The 18387-nt window shown below is 34.8% G+C and overlaps 1 long non-coding RNA gene across 1 annotated transcript; it reads left to right on the forward strand.

The window, feature by feature from the left end:
- Positions 1-12533: 12533 nt before the first annotated feature.
- Positions 12534-16363, forward strand: LOC109612378 (uncharacterized). Its single transcript, XR_002194474.1, has 3 exons — positions 12534-12917; positions 15514-15824; positions 15895-16363. It is a non-coding gene; the product is annotated as an uncharacterized LOC109612378 (long non-coding RNA).
- Positions 16364-18387: the final 2024 nt, after the last annotated feature.

An 18387-nucleotide genomic window follows, 5' to 3' on the forward strand; every position in this document is an offset into this window, starting at 1 on the left:
CAACATTTATGGATGCCTGTTTTTCTTTCCTTTTTGCGTGTCTTAAGCAATTGGGAAAAACGGTCATTAGTTTAAATATCTTTAACACGCAGTAACAACTCCTTGAGGCAATCGTATTTCCTGATATGATGGGCAAGCAAGCAAGCTAGCGAGGCAGGAGGCCACCACCATAAACAATGACTATCGTTCGGATGGCGATGGTGGTGGAAATTCTTTGAATAGCACCGCCACAATGTTTTGTAATTACAAGTTTTTAATTATACGTTAAGCGTTTTTTGTTTAATTTTGTGTTTAAGCAAAACGATTGTGTTACGATTTGCCACCAATGGTAGACCATTACAATAGCCCCGGGCCTGAGAGTATAGAATTTACATCCCATCCAAATGAATATTTTATGACATTGTTTATCATCTGTTGTTGGGTGATTTGTTGGCCGATTCTTAAGAACACAATAGCCGAAGATAATGACAATCGTCAGCTTCTTCGGTTTATTGAATTGTATGGGATGTGCCACAAATATAAAATTGCTGTAAAATAGGTATATGGGTACTACTTCGTATGCGAAAGAAAACATTTTGTTACATTTAGTATTTTCCGTATGATTTTATTATTTATTTGCGAAGCTCTATTCTCAGCTCTATTAATTCACATAATTCCAAATTTAGTTTAATTTTGTACTTTGCGAAAAACTATAGTATGTACTTCGAAACCCCCATTCAAATCCCAGATATCAATAGAAACCTCAATGACAAATTTCAGGACTACAGCTCTATCCAACAGTGACCTTAATATCAAACTTCAGGACTTCAGCCCTTTTTTATCTCATTATCAAATTTAATACAATTAAAGTTTTTTTTTTTTCTCAACCACAGACAATGACAACCATATCAAATTTCAGGATTTAACCTCCATTCCTTCACTCAATACCAACTTTAGTAATAATTAGTACTTTTCGAACAATTGTACAACACGTTTCTAAAACTACATCCATATCTCAATTCCAGATATCTACGGAGACCTCATTATTAAATTTGACGATTCCAGTCCTTATCCCTTCATCCAATATCAAATTGTGTACCATTTAGTACTTCTCGTTCAAATATAGGGCACTTTTCCCAAACCACCACCAAATCTGACACAGATACAATCAGTAATTCAAATATCAAAGTACCAAATATGTACTTTTCAATTTCAAGATTTCATGCTACTATTTTACAAATGTAGTACCATTTCGTAACCTTAAAGTTCGAATTTTCAAAAAAACCTTTGGTTCATCTAAGGTTGGATCAAATCGTATACTTTCTTGAGCACGTAAACATTTTGGCCGCAGACCTTGGACATTCCAACAGGACTCAGCAGCCTCGCTCTCAGCACGCGCCACCCAAGAATGGTTACAAAATGAGGTTCCTCGCTTCATTTTCAGGGCACAATGGCCACCAAAATCTCCGGATAACAATCCGGTGGACTATTGTGTCTGGAGTATTTTGGAAAGCAAGGCACTAAAAAATACCAAAGTGTCGATCACCTCAAGCAAGTGCTTCGCCGAAAATGGGCCAAAATACCGCAGAGCAAAACAGCTAAGTCCGGCAGGGCCGAACTTTTAATACCCTCCACCATTTAGAAGGAACTTGCAAATTTTCAAAAAATTACGAAAAATACCGTTATAATTTTATTCGGAGGCTATACGAAGACGTGGACCTGTAGTACCCATTATAAACTTCGAATTCGAAATTTGAAACAATTCGGGAGAATTAAGTCGCTAAAATCATCAAAATACAGAATATCGGGGGGCTATACCATGACGTGGACCTGCATAAGAAATTCTTAGGCATATGATGTAGCACCCATTACAAACTTCGAATACGAAATAAGAAACAATTCGGGAGAATAATGTAGCTTAAATAATCAAACAAAGCTAATATACCCTCCATAGAATGGTGGAGGGTATAAAAAATCTATTCAATTTGGGCTGATATTACATATCGGGTGATCAGTATCCGTAAAATCGGATGAAGAAGTATATCGAAGCTATAAAAAATCTGAACTGATCTCAATAGAATTTGGCATCTCTAGCTCTATCTGATATCCAGTATAAAATATCAATGTTGTAGAGTGTATATAACGCATGTAAAGACTTTAACACCAAATCGGTTGAAACATATATATGGGACCTATAGCTATATCTGAACCGATGAAGTACTTTCCTAAAGGCTGCATTCCATCGAAAGTGTCAAAATCCAGTCCATATGCGCTGATATTAATTATTTGGTACACAATAAACCTGAAATCGTATAAAGATATATATGAGAGCTCTATCCAAATCTGAACTTATTTTAACAAAATTAGAAACCCTTATTTCTGAGCAGCATCTGTTTTCTGCAAAACATTTTTTTCAAGAACCCATACTTATGATGCTGTATGGTTAAATTTTGTTGGTTCAGAAATTCAGATGATTTGTAACCATTAAACGTTAAATTAATGTCGCTTTTAAAAATCAACAAACAAATATTACACTCAAAATGCCGCAAATGGTTTAATTTTGAATCTTCAAACGAAATACCCACAATAACGGGACATACGTATCAATTTATGGCTTAGGACTTTAGTACTAAATTTATTTCCTGGTCGATGCTCATTCTCAGCTCGCCTTATTGTTCAAACTCAACGGCATCCTTTCTGGAATCGTCCGTTCTAATTGCCGAAATTCTGTTACGACCACAAATATTTATGAAATAATTACGATTCTTATTTATGACAACTTTTATTTTGTAGCTCATCCAGCATACCGCAGTTCCCCTTCTGTTCCTTCGCAATTTATTACAGCAAGCAATTGCAGTCGTATTGCAATCAGAAGCTTTTACCACCATTCGAATGACCTTAAATTCGATTTTATGCTGTTCCTTTTATGTGAAATTTATTTATGGCATATTTGGGTATGATTGCTCACTGAGATGTGTTTAAGCCGTTAAGAGGGAGATTAACTGAGTCGAGGAAATTTGGGAAATATGACAGGAAATTAAAACTTGAATACCCAATTTTTTTGGGGTAAATTTTTAAAATATAAAAAAAAACTAAAATGAATTTACAAAGTTGTAGTTTGAATGAGAACCAAATTAGGCCAGAGATTAAAATATGACAAGACTCATCCCACCAATCGTATAATTATACCTTACAACACAGGGTAATGTCTCTGTGCATATGTTTGTAAATGCAATAGGAAACGAGATAGACTCATAGTTCCTTTTATGATCCCCATAGAATCACATTCTGAGTCGATTTATGCATGTCCGTCCGTTCGTCCGTCTGTCCGTCCGTCTGTCCGTCCGTCTGTCCATGTATTTTTGTAAACAAAGTACGGTTCGCATTTATTGCCCTATCCAAATGAAATTTTGTACAACTCATTTGTTTGGCCCAAGGACGAACCCTATTGAAATTGGAGATAATCGGTCAAAATTTAGGTATAGCTCCCATATATATCTTCGTCCGATTTGCCTTTTGTGTGCACCAAACGTGTAATATCAGTCTGAATAGTATGGAATTTTGCAAGTACGATCCGATTGGACCTGACAATAAGTATGCCAAATTTGATCGAAATTGGTTCAGATATAGCTATAGCTCCCATATATACTGTTCATCCGATTTGTCATATATGTTACCCACAGCCGTAATATGCACTCCGTAACGACGATATTCAGGTAAATATATGAAATACAGCTCAGAAATATCTTTGCCAAATTGTATCGAGATCGGTTCCGATTTGGATATAGCTCCCATATATTTTTTTATCCGATTTCAAATTAATTGTGTACCAAATGGGCAATACAAGTCCGAATTTAAAAGTTACAAATGCTTCGGCATATTTAGTCCTTCGAACTTTAAATTATAATTATAATCATAGCGTGTATGATTGAATTCTCCCATAAAAACTTTTAATTGTTATGCGTAGCTCTACTAAATTAGCAAAGTGGTGTAGAGTATCATAAAGTCGGCCCCGCCCGACTTCAAGACTTTCTTTACTTGTTTAATTATTCAACATCCTTCAAAAAGGTGGAAAGTATTAAAAGTTCGGCCGGCTTTTTTACTGCTACCAAAGGCTTGATTTGGAAATTCGAATAAATAACGTACCCAATGTACTAAACTGCTCAAAATTTTATACCATTTGACAGATAGAGGTAAAATCTTGAAATTTGGTACGAAATGAAGGGGATCTTGTTATACCCTACACCACATAGTGGTAAGGGTATTATGTCTTTGTGCATTTGTTTGTAACATGGAGAAGGAAACGAGATAAACCCATAGTTACTTTTGAGAACCTTCATAGAATCACTTTCTGAGTCGATTTATGCATGTCAGTCCGTCTGTCCGTCCGTCCGTCCGTCTGTCCATGCATTCTTGTGAACAAAATGCAGGTCGCATTTATTATCCGATTGAGATGAAATTTTCCCAACAATATTTTTTTGGCCCAAGGATGAACCCTATTGAAATTGGTGAGAATCGGATCAAAATTAGATATAGCTCCCATATATATCTTCATCCGATTTCGGGTTAAATGTGCACCAAATGTCCACTATCTGTCCAAATTACCTGAATTTTGGCACACCCAACCGAGTTCGGCCTAGAAGCAAGTATATCAAATTTGGAGAAAATCGGTTCAGATATAGCTATAGCTCCCATATATATCTTTCGTCCGATTTGATCTTTAAGTCCCTCACATTCCTACTATGCACTCCACAGCCGTGATATTTGGTACCAGGTATTAGATGGAGCACAGAAATAGCTGTTTTAAATTTTATCGAAATCGGTTCAGATTTGGATATAGCTCCCATATATATCTTCATCCGATTTCGCGTTAATTGACCACCAAATGGCCAATATCAGCCCAAATGGCCCGAATTTTGGCATATGTGACCGAGATTAGCCTTAAAGCAAATACAACAAATTTGGAGAAAATCGGTTCAGAAACAGCTATAGCTCCCATATATATGTTTTATCCGATTTGATGTTTAAGTCTCTCACATTCGTAATATGCACTCCACAAGAATGATATTTGGTACCAGATATAAGATACAGCCCAGAAATAGCTGTTTGTAATTTTATCGAAATCGGTTCAGATTTGGATATAGCTCCCATATATATCTTCATCCGATTACGGGTTAATTGTGGACCAAATGACCGATAAAAGTCCAAATGGACTGAATTTTAGTACATCGGACCAAATTCAGCCTAGAAGCAAATTTAGTGAAAATCGGTTCAGATATAGATATATATATATGTTTCATCCGATTTGGTCTTTAAGTCCCTCACATTCGTAATATGCACTCCACAGGAATGATATTTGGTACCAGATATCAGATAAAGCCCAAAAATAGTTGATTTTAATTTTATTAAAATCTGTTCCGATTTGGATATGCCTCCCATATATATCTTCATCCCATTTCGTGTTAATTGTGCATCAAATGGCCAATATCAGCCCAAATGGCATGAATTTTGGCAAATTCAACCGAAACCAACCTATAAGCAAGTACACCAATTTTAGTAAAAATCGGTTCAGATATAGCTATAGCTCCCATATATATGTTTCATCCGATTTCGTCTTTAAATCCCTCACATTCGTAATATGCACTCCACAGGAATGATATTTGGTACCAGATATCAGATAAAACCCAAAAATAGTTGATTTTAATTTTATTAAAATCTGTTCCGATTTGGATATGCCTCCCATATATATCTTCATCCGATTTCGTGTTAATTGTGCATCAAATGGCCAATATCATACCAAATGGCTTGATTTTTTACAAATTCAACCGAAACCAGCCTATAAGCAAGTACACCAATTTTAGTAAAAATCGGTTTAGATATAGCTATAGCTCCCATATATATGTTTCATCCGATTTCGTCTTTTAATCCCTCACATTCGTAATATGCACTCCACAGGAATGATATTTGGTACCAGGTATCAGATAAAGCCCAAAAGTAGTCGATTTTAATTTTATCAAAATCTGTTCAGATTTGGATATAGCACCCATATGTATCTTCATCCGATTTCGTGTTAATTGTGCACTAAATGGTCAATATCAGCCCAAATCACCTTAATTTTCGTACATAAGACCGAATTCAGTCTAGAAGCTAATACGTCAAATTTGGAGAAACCCGGTTCAGAGATAGCTATAGTTCGTAAAATGCACGATAGGATTAGGTAGATTTTGATTTTGTACCAAATATCTCATAGAGCTCTGAAATGCCCTGTATAAACCTTTTTACGAGAGCTCTACTAAATATGCATAGTGGTGTAGGGTATCATATAGTCGGCCCCGCCCGACTTTTGAGCTTTCCTTACTGGTTATTTACCTTTAAAGTGTACGAAGTAAATTCGCAATAAATTAAAATAAAAAGCAGGTAGTACCCTTTACCACTGGGGAGAAACTTTCAAAATTTGAAAAATTACGACGAATTATATAGCTTAAATGAAAAAATATATAGGAACTATAGGAAAATATGGACATGCCGAAGTCTCAAATATTAAATTTGAAACCATTCGGCCTATTATGTCTTAAAATCATTAAAATACCGAATATCGGTGGTGGGGGGGGGGGACATACCAAGATGTATACGAATTACGAACTTTAAATACGAAATGATTTCGGTTACGAACGGAATGGAATAAAATGGTGAAGGTTATAAAAAAAGCTTCTCTAATCGAAATTACATGTAAGCCGAACTTTCGGAAATTTGTACTAAATGTATACGAAATGTACTGAAATGATCCGCATGATTTCGCATAATTTAGGTTTTCGATTCTCAAAAAGTTACGTAACAAATCACTCACAAATTCACTTAATACAGATTCCTTTTTCTCATACGAAGTAGTTTGCACTGACTATTAGTATGTATATATTTCATTATATTTGATATTTATGTATCCTAAACCTTTTATATCTCATGCATACATATAATATTCGATAAAGATATTGAATATGAATTAGAAATTTATGGAGATCGATTTAGATATCGATATAATTTACCGTACTTATACCCAATACAAACATCATTTTCTGACGGAAGATTTATGAAGAGTGGTCTAAAGTATAATACATTTGTGGCCCATCGACCTTTGCTCTTTTCGTACTCGATTTATTTGTTTTATTTATTTTTGTTTATTTTTTCGTTAATTATTAATTTTGGGCTTTAATATTTTACAAGACCTGAAAACGTAATACTTTCCATTTTTCTGCCTAATAAACATACCATATAGCTTAAAAAAAATGGTCATACAAATAAGGCTACTAATCTTTTAGACCTTAAGATCTAATTGAGCTATTATCTTTTACGAAAACAGTATTCACTCTTGCTAAGCCTCCGCACAAAACATTATTCATAGTCATTAAGATGCAACTTTTCTTCTCATTTTTTGCTATCTTTCATCTTCCCAATTTATCTAAGGAATGGCAGAGGCAACAAATAACATGAACAAATTTTTGAGATAATACCGTCCAATGAATGAACGAAAAAAGACCAGAAAAAATGAGATAGGAAAAGGTGTTTAGTTTTTCTACCATTCTCTTAACCCATAAAGCAATGATGCTTCAAGGAGCTTAGTCCTTCAAGTGAACTTGAAGGGATGTTGCCCAATGTGACAAAAATACTTTAAACTGAGCAAAGAGCATACCATTTTTTGTTTTTCTCATTGATTTTTATCATCCTCCAAGACCATGACAACCCCATAATACCGACTTAAGGGTTAATGAAATCTTAATGTTTCATTCATTACTTTTTTGACAATAGAATCCCTGAAAGACTTAATGCAGAAATAGGTTACTTGAAAAGGTGACCGTAAAACAATCTTGATAAAACACAGAAGAAGCATAATACTCGACTAGACTGCATTCAACCTCTCATAAACTTTGGACACTTACAGAGCAAAGGTTGAGTGTAAATAACCAAAAAGTAAGATGTTAAGTCAACGTAATGCCCTGAACGAAAAAAGGAGATAAATGGCAAAAGGATTAGGAAATATTTGCTTTTCCGCAAAAAAGGAATAATAAAGGAAAGTTATAATTGTAGTTAAATGAAAATGAACGCTAAGGCTTAAAATGGGATTTTTATAGAATTCATTCAATAATTTTAGCACTAAAATCAATTTATAAGTTTTAAAATTATAGCTTACTTTGCTACAGAGTATTATGCCTTTGCGCATTTGTTTTTATAAACTCCACCATAGTATGAAGGGTATATTAATAATACCTCGAAATATACATTTTAGACCCCACAAAGTATATGATCAGCATGAAATTCTATGTCGGTTTAACGATGACCGTCCGTCTGCCCATCTGCGGAAAGCACTCTAGCTTCCAAACGAATTGAAGTAGGTTGCAGGGCTTTTGGTATTGGGTTGGGTTGGGTTTGGGTTATAAAGGTCCACGTTATAGCCCCCATATAACTGTACCTGCCTATATTCGGTATGTTGATTATTTTCGCTACATTATTCACCGGATCTGTTTCAAATTTCGTATTTGAAGTTCCTAATGGGTACTACAGCCTATGACAGAAAATTACTTATGCAGGCGCATGCCTTCGTATAGCCCCCACATAACGGTACCTCCCTATATTCGGTATTTTGCTGATTTCACCGACACTATTCACCGATTTTTTTCAGATTTGCTCTTTGACATTCGCAATGGGTACTACAGCCTATGACAGAAAATTGTCTATGCAGATCTAGGTCTTCCTATAGCCCCTGAACATATTTTTCAGATATTAACAGAATTTGTAATGGATTCTATTTTTTTATTTATTTATTTATTATTATTATTGAAGCGTCAGTCCAAGCAGATTTTTACCAAGAACCAATACACGCCACGCGAGCGCTCTGAAATAGTTGAAATTTACATTCAACAGAAGAAGTCAAATGTGAAAAAATATGAGAAGTGCGCCTTCTAAGAACACCATTATTATTATTATTATTATTATTATTATTATTATTATTATTATTATTATTATTATTATTATTATTATTATTATTATTATTATTATTATTATTATTATTATTATTATTATTATTATTATTATTATTATTATTATTATTATTATTATTATTATTATTATTATTATTATTATTTTTAACATTTCGTTTCAATTGATGGAGGGTATTCAAAGTTAGGTCCGGCCGAACTTACTGCTTTTTAGCAAAAGGAACAGAGAATCACATTATGAGTCAATTTAGGCATGTATATGAAATGGATCTTAATTTTGCAGTCGCTCTACAGTTGACAATTATAGACCAATCAACGCGTAACTTTTCAGGGTGTTAACGCTTAGGACAGGAAAGAAGCCAGATAATATTTAATGTAAGTAAGTAGTCACTTCCCGGAGAAATAAAAAATTCACCAAAAGGACACCTCTTGATTGATGCAGATTTCGCAGAGACAGCAAATTTGGTACTATTTAAATGTTTAAATATGAATTCCTATTAACACTACAGAGAGCATATGAATACGTAGAAATCCAATTATGTAAGAAGTCAAATTATATATCCCACATGTGCTTTACTTTATCGTAAATAGTAGTGTTATTATTATTATTAATCCAGGATCGGCCAACTGGTCGAATTTTTGATACCCTTTACCCAGGGGAAATATGGAACGAATCCAATAAATCATGAAAGTAGAGCTAAAAATTTAGGTTTAAAAGCTTACAATCCAAAGTAGCCTATGTTGGAGGAAAGTTCCCCCTCTTCATCATATTTTGAAATTTTTCTTACAATCAAGGTATATAATGTTAATAGCAAGCATTCGTTCCAACAGTTCGTGTAAGGCCTTTTTAGTACTCAAAATGCACAATTTGTTCAGTCTGACAAAATCTTTTGATCAAAACATCATACTTCGTATGCAATTTTGGAATTCCAAAATTTGGTACCATTTAGTACTTTTTTTCGTACAAAAGTAGAATGTATATCTCAAACACAGACACCATCAGTAATCTAAATATAAAATTTCAGAATTTTGCATCTCTCTCCCATAACCAAATACCAAATATAGTACCATTCAGTACTTTTCGTGCAATTATAGTACACATTTTCGAAGCCTCTATGTCGAAACACCTATGTCCAGGCTACACATAAAAAGCGACCATAATGTCAAATTGTACTAAATATAGTACCTTTCGTGCACTTGTTACCAAACTTGTAGTACAATTTTAAAATCGATTTTCCCCCTAGAGGAAACCCAAATAACAAATTTAAACCAAATCATATATGGGTGCTAACCGAAGCATGGACCTTTATTGAAATTTTACTGTATAAAATTTATGCACAGCAAAAGACCCTCACGGAAATACCTATAAATTGACTTAAAATATAGCGCGACTTATTCGACTTTTGACATACTATTTCGAACATTTCGGTTGTTATCTCCTATCAAAAAGTCCATTGTTACGAGTGCTGTGTGGTACCGTCTTGTTAAACCAAATTTCATTAAAGTACATCTCTTGCATTTTGAACAAAAAATTGGATATTATTTTACAGTAACGCTTACCATTTCACGGTACGATTTAATGACGCCATCAGCCCATAAACCGCACCAAACTGCGATTATTAATTTTTTATTTTCACCCCCTCTAAATATTAATACACCTACGCCCTTATTCTGGCATAAATAATTGTGTGCAATAAACGAAACATTTATCCAAAATAAATTTCTTCTCCGCCCAACAACTCTAACGACTGTCATAAAATCATTAATAAAAGAATTTCTTGCTTTCGCTGTCATCCAAAATTCTGTTTGTATGCTTTCCCGTTGCCATAATGTGGGTGATTTTGTTAGACAATAGCTCAGAGCATTTCTCCATTGATGGGTTAATTTCATGTTATAATACTAAAAACTACCACAAACGGTGTTGTGTAAGCCGACTGCTCTCCTTTCTGCAAAGGATGGGGACCGAATGGTAATTTGTAATTTTAATTGGGAAAAACTATGTCAAAATCGGAATTGTTTGCGTTCTTATAAAAACATATACACTTTAACCACTAGATAATCGATAAATTGTCATAGAAGAATTATGGGCTGAAAAATGAAATAATGTAATATTGTGTAGCCTAAAAATAATTGTTGGCGATTATTTTAATTTTTTTTCCATAAAATATTTTTGCAATTACAATCCGAGGGCTAATAGTCTGCATTATAGAACTGGATGTCAATCCTGTCAAATATAATACAATATGGATTAGTACACACTGTCCAAAACTGAATTACGAAGTCACTCCGGATAGTTTCACCGAACAATCGAACATATTGATGGCAGTAAAACTTCCTAAGGCCTGTAGCGTATCTTAAGCAGAAATACTATCTCTAATAGGGACATCATCCATCGAACTGCAGTAGTATTCATATGAGAAAGTAGAGAAATGTGCCTCGCCGAAATTGATCAATTCCGTCAGAGTACTGGCACATCTTAAAGGCATCTCCTACTCTTTGTGATAAAAGTATTGAAAATTGTGACCATTTGTGAATGAGGTACCAGAAGGGGCTCACAGGTATATATCATAATTTATACAACAGATGTTGTATTAGCAAAAATGTTTGTGTTTGTGAAATTTGAGGAGAATTCGCCTTCTTTAAACTTTGTGGGGGAGGAGACCGATGGAGAAGGAGTGGACCGATGTATTCCATCTTGGCACCAGACCTTGGGTTAATAAAATTATTGCGATGTGTGAAAATTGAAGATAATCGTACTCTTAAATCACATTTTATAAGAGTTGTAATTATTCAAAATGTTTACCCTTTGTGGGGGAGGTACCAAAAAGAGTGGACCGATATTGTTCATTTTCTCAACGTTTCTCAAAAGTTGGAGTAAAATCGAGTTAGCTTTTCTCTTTCTGTGCAATAAATTATTTTCTTTGAAAATTTTGACGTTACCAGAAGGAGTGGACCGATATTGCCCATATCCGAACTCGATCTAAGTTTGACAGTAATATTACGATGTAGCAACTATGGATGAAATTGGTCGACATATTTATTGACAATTTATTTTAGAATATTAGAATTAGAATATTTATATTAGAATATTATTTTAGAATAAGGTCGGCCTGACATCTGGCAACTAAGTTTTCTGTTAGAAAACATATTTTGATTTGAAATGTAAAGAAATTCAAATCACAGTAAAGTAAAAGCTTCTCAGTTAGTTGACAAATTGTTCTCAAAAGTAGTATTCTTTCCAACTTCAAGACCTGCTTGAAGCCAAATAAACCAAATACATTGAAGTATAAAGATAGGACAAGTAAAAAACAAAATGAAGAACCAAGGGCATATACAATTTTGAGTCCAAAATTTTAGAACATTTACAGAAAAATATTATTGTTAAACTGCTCTGAAATAATGATGATGCTAACATATCTCTTTTATGAGCAGCGCCTATTTTTCTGATTGTCCAGTCTTCATCATTTTACGTCTTTGATTAAAATGTCGATCTAAATTTAGTTCAGGCCCCGTAGGAGTGTTTTTTTTTTTTTTTTTTTGTTTGAGTAGTAGTCCAAACGAAAATTTATTTTGACATACAGAAAATTTCTAAAGAGAAAGTTTTGAAATTTGAAATGATTGTTTAATAAGTATTCTTCAAAGAAAAACCATCAAAATACCATGCATTCAAGAAAATATTATACCCATTCAGAAGACACGTAGAATGCTAAGATTATTAAGCGGAAAGTCAAAAATTTCCTCAGATATACATATTTTCGAAGAAATTTTGACGCTATAAGGAAGCCGATATGTTTGCTTATGACCGCAAAGATGACAAAATGTATTCAATGTTCGGAGATTTAGTAAATTTACAAAAATTGGATAAAACATTTGCTTTGATAAAAATTCACAAATTCGTATGTCACAATCCAGAAACATCATCAAGATTTTGATAACAGAAATAATTGGGTAAGTCTACTACTTAATGTGACCATTTTTCATATATACCCATACTTCTATACCAATCACTAAACTTTCCTTTGCTAAAATATTGGATTTTATCTCATTTGTTTCTTGTGCTAATTTTGAATAACATTCATAATAACTTTATTAGTTTGCACTCTTTGATAACACGATTATTCTATCAAATGAGAGTTATCGTAGATAATTTGGTTGATTAAATATAATGGTAATAATTTTGACAGTAAAACATTAGAGGTTTTCATGAAGTCACAAAAGAGTAGGAGAGTCCTTTAAGATGTGCCAGTACTCTGACGGAATTGATCAATTTCGGCGGGGCACTTTTGTCAACTTTTTTATATGAATACTAATGTAGTTCGATGTATGATGTCACTATTATAGATAGTATTTCTGCTTAAAATACGCTATAGGTCTTAAGAAGTTTTACTGCCATCAATATGTTCGCTTCTTCTGCGAAAGTATCCGGAGTGACTTCGTAATTCAGTTTTGGACCGTTTGTACTAATCCATATTGTATTATATTTGACAGTCCTTTGCAGAAAAGCGAATAGTCGGCTTACACAACCCCATTTGTGATAGTTTTTTGTATTATAACATGAAATTAACCCATTAGTAGGGAAATTTTCTGAGCTATTCTTAAAAAACATCACCCACAATTATAGCAACGGGAAAACCAATAAACTGAATTATTGATAGCAGCGAAAGCTAACAATTCTTTTATTAATGAGTTTATGACAGTCGTTAGAGTTGTTGGGCGGAGAAAGAATTTATTTTGGATAAATGTTTCGTTTATTGCACACAATTAATTATGCGACAACACGGGCGTAGGTCTCCAAATACTTAGGGGGTGAAAATTAAAAATGTGTATTACCGTGTTTCTACTGCGAAGTCCTAAATGCGACCAAAACACCTTAATTCTATCCGTACAATTACAGGGAGAGATAAAAAATGAAACAAAGTCAAAAGCCAACATTTTTACATTTTTTTTTTAAATTTTATTGAATGAAAAGCAAAAAAGACGGAAATAGCACCAATTTTAGAATAAATTTATATTTGTTCGAATTAGTCAACTTTGGCACGAATTATGGCCTTCAAACGGCGGTATTTTGGCCCATTCCTGGCGAAGCACTTGCTTGAGGAGATCGACACTTCTATATTTTTAAGTGCCAACCTTGCTTTCCAAAATACTCCAGACGCAATAGTCCAACGGTTTTGAATGCGGAGATTTTGGTGACCATTGTGCGCTGAAAATGATACGAGGAACCTCTTTTTGTAAACATTCTTGGGTGACGCGTGCTGAGTGCGATGGTGCTGAGTCCTGTTTGAATGTCCAAGGTCTGAGACCAAAATGTTTGCGTGCCCAAGGCTTTAATACACCCTAGACAATATTTTATTCTGATGTCACGGTCGATTAATACGAGCGGAGAGCGACCATCGGCTGTTATGGCGGCACATACCATCACCATGGCCGGCGCTTGAGTTCTGTTGGCCAAACTAAGTTGGCAGCTGACCTCTTTGGCAAGTAAATATGATATTTTTGTTTGTTTACAAACTGCTGGACGACGAATGTTTTCTTATCGAAAAAAGCCAAATTCGGTAGTTCACCACTTTCGGCCAAGCGAAGCAACTCTTTAGCTCTTTTGAGTCTATTTTCTTTTTGTTGCGGTGTTAGTTCTTGCACTTTTTAGAATTTCAATAGCTTAACCCCGAGCTCATTTTTCAATATTTTCCGAATGGAATATTGCGATATGTTCAGCTCACTAGCCATTTTTCGGCCACTGCGACGCGAGTTTCGATCAAGTCGCTTCTTTACTTTACGAACCATATCTGCTAATGTTGCTATATTCTTCAGTCCACTTCCTCGACAGCAGTCTGAATTTGGTCGCAGTTTTGTCATCTCACCTTGTATCTATAGCCTCCACCTTAAAATGGAGCGTATATAAACTTTGTCATTCCGTTTGTAGCAACCCTAAATATTCCTCAAGACCCCATAAAGTACATATATTCAAAATAAGACTAAATTTCTGAGTCGATTTAGCGATGTGCGCCTGTCTGTCTCTTGAAATTTCGTATTTTGATAATCCTAGTCACATTTACCCACTAAACTTTTTCAAATATGGTATTTAAGAAGACTAGATAGATGATATTCCTTGAAGTATAATATTGTCTATACTATATACTAAGCATTCGGTATGATCTACTTCACTTAAATTCCCGATATAAGCTTTTATTTTTAAGGGAGCTATACTAAACATGCAAAGTAGTGAGGGCCAGCCCGTCATTTGATCCTTCCTTACTTCTTATGCTTTGGTACTTTGCATTCAAATAACTTTTAGCATCTCAAATATTCGCGAATACAAGTCACAAGTCGCCATCTAAAATTGTAATAAAACCCCGAGATCATATAAGAAACAAACAAATTTAATCCATTAAAAGAAAATACCATTTTAAATTTCTTTGTACGTCAGACAATTTTCCATTGGTTGGTTTCCTTAAATTTCCTCCCAATTCACTTGTTCATGGCTCAAAGTAAATTTTTACATGTATTTTTGTTTATCTTTTTACTCGCCCAACATCGGATGCAGGCCGAAAAGTTCAATGAACAGAATTGGGACAATGGTATTGTTGCACTCAACGGATGAACCTTAAAGTGGCTCTCACAACGGGAGGTTGACTGTCAACGAACGGTCATAACAGTCCACCCACAATTACTCATGGCATCCAGCCAGAGATTGGATAACAAAAAGCAGAGAAAAAAAAACGTCGAACCTTTAATTCAACACCAGCTACAACCGAGAGTGGTAGAAACAACAGCCTATCCGGGCTGTCCTTCACGAGAATATACGCCATGCTGGTGGAGCGTTGGGGACACTGTGTTGACGAATGCAACCCAAAGGTGCTTTATATTTTCATAAAGGAGTAAATTTGATGCTGTTGTTCTTTTGACACCATTGTTGTTGTTGCAGCTGGCGTTGCTTGCATTTGAGGCACTGTTGCATGCCTCGTTCGAGAGCTACTCTAAAGTTTTCACAAGGATCCCTCTTCAATGTTATGTTGTTGGCTATGTTCCGTTCCACTTCCCGTTCAAGTGTTGTGAACTTGTGCCACTGATGCCGATGCTGATGAAGCTGCCGCTGCTGCTGCCGTTGATGATGAAGTTCAGTTTATACAGTTCACTTGAAATCCTTTGGATGATGAATGCTGTTGTTCCTGTTGCTGCCGCTGGCATTAATGGATGCTGTTTGTAGTTGTTGTTTTTGGGTAAATTGCAGCCAGCCTCTGATGTTGTTGTTGTTGTGCACCACAATTTATTAAAGGTGTTGATTTGGAAGTTTACTAGTGGCACCGCTTAGGCTGGTATTTATATTGTCGGGTTTCTAGGTACAAAACTGTGGTTCAAATATTTTTTTTTAAATAAATGTTGAAATAACTGTAGTTTTGAGTTTGAAAGTTATGGTGTTTAATGTTGAAACAATTGCAAGGAGTAACAAAATATAAAGACGTAAGGGCGGAGATCTAACGTCGAGACATTTTTATGTTCATTGAAGAACTAAAAAGATTGGTGCATTATATATAGCTTCCATACACTAGGGTCACATAGTGCTGGAATTTGCCATACATGCCCAGAATATTGCAAGAACATTTGGATCCGTCAATCTATTTTTATTTAAAAAAAAACAGGTTAAAGAAGTAAGTAAAGGCTATAGACGTGCGGGCCGACCATGTGATAACCTACAACAAACACTACAAGAAAATTTTACATTTTTTAGGTCATTTTAACCCCTTAATATACAGCTGAAGAACGATAGGCTTAAATTCTGACCGTAACTCTACCCTCATGCAAAATTTTGTGAGAATCGGACAATAATTGCGACATGAATATTAAACCCTCAAAACGTAGAGTTGTTTAAAAAAAATACGGTACAAAAAAGTCAAATTGAAAAAATCGCATGCTTTATATCCGATTTCTTGGCTATCATAATGGTCAGAAGTGATCTTTTGTATTGTGATATGGCTGGGGTAAAAAATATTCGCGGTTGAGTGGCAATATTCGTATTTTCTTACATAAAAGACAGGGTCTATTTAACCCGCTAAATATTGTACGCCGATTGCCGCCCAGATTGGTAGGCTTCTGCCCAGTCCTAAACTCTAGCTCCATTTTAATTTTCGCGATTCATAATTGTGGCCTATAGAGTAACTGCAAAATCAGGAAGTTTTGGTCCATTTCAACCTCTAGATATTTTGCAATCATCTCCAAAAACAATAGGGTTCTATTCTGACCCTAACCCCACCTCCATTTTCAATTTCGTGAGGATCGAACCATAATTGCGACCTGTAAATTGATTACAAATTAACATGGACAGACGAACGGGCATACATCGCTAGATCGACTTAGCTCGGCGAGGTAGGAAGATCCATATATATTTCCAGGTCTTACATAATTTTTTCCAACATATAGTGTTGTAGGGTATAAAAATATCAATCGGTTCTGCCGACAGACTAATACCCTCATTCGTTGTTCGATTGTTTTAATATATTATGACTTCTGTTATGATTATTCAAACTTTTGACCCTCTATGGAGTGGTTTCTCAGGGAATGGTCGAATCGGACCTAAATAAATTCGATATAAATAAGGGGTGAATTGGTAACAGGTTGGTAACTTTCTTCACTTTACACGACACATTTGACAATATTTAGAAAATATTAACATGTGGGTGAGGCACCAGGTATAGTCGACCGCAGTATTCCATTTTCATGCTTCATCTAATACATATAAAAATATAGGTATGGGAAAAATGGGATGTTTATTTCGCGTTTTCATTGATATTCAAAATGTTGACCCTTTGTGGGAGGGGAGGTACCAGAAGGGGTGGACCGATACATACATTCTATCTTCACAGCAAATATTGTGTTACTAGAAATAATGGGATTTGTAAAATATGAAGAGAACCGGATGCTTATTTCGGATTTTATGTTTGTTTTGGTTATTAAAAACTTTGACCCTTTGTGGGAGAGGTACCAGAAGAAATGTCCCGATCTGTACCATCTTTATAGCAGTTCTTGTGTTGATGGAAATATTGAGATGTGCCAAGTCTGAATGGAATTGGATATTATTTTCGTGTTTTTTGAGTTACAAGGATATTGAAAATATTGATCCTTTTGTAGGGGTCTTTATACCAGACCTAGGTGTGGCGTTAAGATAAATAGGTGAATTTGAAAATCTGTACAATAAAATATTCCAAAAATGTAACTATATTCTAAGTATAGGGAAAGAGTTGAGTTTAGGAGTAGAACTGAATCTATCCATTATACCCTACACCACAAGGTGGTAAGAGTATTATGTCTTTGTGCATTTGTTTGTAACAGGCAAAAGGAAACGAGATAGACCCATAGTTCATTTTGATGATCTGCATAGAATCACTTTCTGAGTTAATTTATGCATGTCAGTCCGTCTGTC

This window comes from Musca domestica, unplaced genomic scaffold (assembly GCF_030504385.1).
Source record: "Musca domestica strain aabys unplaced genomic scaffold, Musca_domestica.polishedcontigs.V.1.1 3, whole genome shotgun sequence".
NCBI lineage: Eukaryota > Metazoa > Arthropoda > Insecta > Diptera > Muscidae > Musca > Musca domestica.